This window comes from Halichoeres trimaculatus, unplaced genomic scaffold, assembly GCF_033239565.1.
Source record: "Halichoeres trimaculatus isolate MK-OKI-2021-1 unplaced genomic scaffold, fHalTri1.1 fHalTri1_scaffold_6, whole genome shotgun sequence".
Lineage (NCBI taxonomy): Eukaryota > Metazoa > Chordata > Actinopteri > Labriformes > Labridae > Halichoeres > Halichoeres trimaculatus.
Genome location: NW_027437184.1, coordinates 11,983,864 through 11,986,290, shown reverse-complemented (window position 1 = coordinate 11,986,290; position 2,427 = coordinate 11,983,864).

The following is a 2,427-nucleotide window of genomic DNA, read 5'->3' as shown; positions in this document are numbered from 1 at the left end:
CTTTGCTACTCATTCTCTCTCTCCCTCTGCCCCCCCCCCCCCCCCCCCCCCCCCCCACACACACACACACACAAACGCACACTTGGTGTCTCCTTCCCAGAGGAGCGTCCTGCTGGTGGAGGTGGAGGTGGAGGTGGGTGATGTATATTTGATGAGCGGTGCAAGGGACCCTCTGGAGGGCCAAGGCTGCAGCAGGACAATGGGCCTCGCTCAGGTTTCCTGCAGGCCATCACCCACACGGCTGCTCTTATTGTGGCTGAGCGGGTGGGTCAGAGCTGGAGTTTCAGGCTGGACCAGAGGCCGAGTTACAGGAGGAGCAACACGGATCAGATGTTTATACGCGAAAAAGATGGATTTATTACAAAATAATCCATTACTTTGACTCTTCTCCTGTTTATTTGATTCCAACATGTTACACATGTTTTGTAAAACTGTTCTAAAACAAAAGTTTTTAATTTTTAAATCAAACATTTATATTGAACAAGCAAAATGAATTATTTACATCAAGATTCAAGTTGAAGGTGTGAGTTTTTTGGACAGTTTTGAGGACTTTTCTCATCAGTTTGGCAACATTTTGCATGTGAGATTCCAGTTAAGCTCATGGGGTGTAGGAGTTGCTCTGCAAGGCAACAGTCCTTTTTGTACTAATTGTAGCTCGACTTAAATCCTAAATATGGTTGTTGCATGTCATCTATCCTGTCAAACTGCACTTGAGCACTTGTCCAAAGATATTTTACAGTATCCAAGACTGAACTTCTGCTTCTCCACAGTCACGCTGACATAAAAGTTATTTAACTTCATCAACCTGCGTTTGAAATGAAATTTAAAGTTGGAAAACTTATTCTTGGAGACACTTTGGTTCTCTTCTCTGAAAAAAGATGATTTAAAACTTTATCTTCATGGAGATGGATCAGAGTAACCTCCATGAATCTCTAATGCACTTCAGCTCTGACCAGCTTCATCTCTGCTGCTGGGATAATCTCTCACTGCTGTATAAATCAGACTCTACCAAAATACATTGAGATGATGAGGAAAGGAAGGAGGTTTAATGTGAATAGAAAACAAACATGGGCTCATTTTTTTTGGATTAAGTCCTAAACAGAAACATGACAACAGCAGACATGCATACAACATATAAATCCCTACAATTGGAACTCTTTACTGTCAGTTTTATAAAGAATTGTTTTGTGCCCAGCATGTTTTTTCATTATTACTATAAGATAATATTTTTTACTGTAACGTAAAGTATATTGTTCCATCTGCCGTGCCAGGATTATGCATCAAACTAAAATCCATAAAAATGGATATTTATGCTTCTACAAGCACCCTGGGGTTGATTTTCCTATTAAATCCAGAGTACACAGAAAAAGTAGAAGATAAAGTGGCACAGGATAGAGGAGAAATTGTGTGAAATTGTCAGTTTTTAAAGATATTTTTATATTTCCTTTTTTTCCACCATTGATTATTCTATCTTCTGAGTAATCTCTTAAAATTAAAGTAGTTTCAGGATACAATTGTTGTTGTTGTTATTATTATTATTATTATTATTATTATTATTATTATTATTATTATTATTATCATTATTATAATTCACCATAATCCCACTAAAGGAGGATTAGCTGGAGTCCCAGCTCTGACCCCGCCCCCCTTTAGGGCCGCCTTTTGGTGATAATAGCGTAATTATTCCATCTTGTCTCGCGCATGTCTGCCCCGCCGGAAATCCCCTTTTTGATTGACAAGCTGGCGCCCCGGTGACCTCACGCCGCTCATCTGTAAATATTTCATCGTCTGTTTGTGCTCTTTAGTTCCCGTTCAGACCTGTTTATTCTTTAATTGAGAGATGCGAGAGAGAGTGTGTGTGTAAGAGGCCCTCACTACAGCCACAAAGTAAATGAAGCATTATTAATTAATGGATTAATTGCCAAGAAAGTGAATGGCAGAGGAATTCCTGCGTCTGACATTAATTAATCATTCGAGCGGAATAACTCTCTGTGTCTCTTTCAGTGTGTGTGTGTGTGTGTGTGTGTGTGTGTGTGTGTGTGTGTGTGTGTGTGTGTGTGTGTGTGTGTGTGTGTGTGTGTGTGAGTGTGTGTGTGTGTGCATGCAGGTGCATAAGAATTACCAGCGTATTTCATTTTGGAGACTTCAGAAGCCAATCACGAGGAGCAGGGTTAATTGTGAGCGTGGATAACATGCTGAGATGTTTTGTAGTATTTGACAGTGAGCAGCCTGGAAAGAGGATGAAATGAGCTGAAGCAAGGATAACACTCCAAATTTTATAAACTATAAGGGATCTCTGCAGAGCTAAAAAAAAAAAAAAAAATCCTTTTAGAGGCCTCAGATATCCAAAGACGTTAGCCTACTCGTGTTTGGAAAAGATTATGCAGCTACAAAAATAATACATTTTGATATGCAAAATAATGTGAA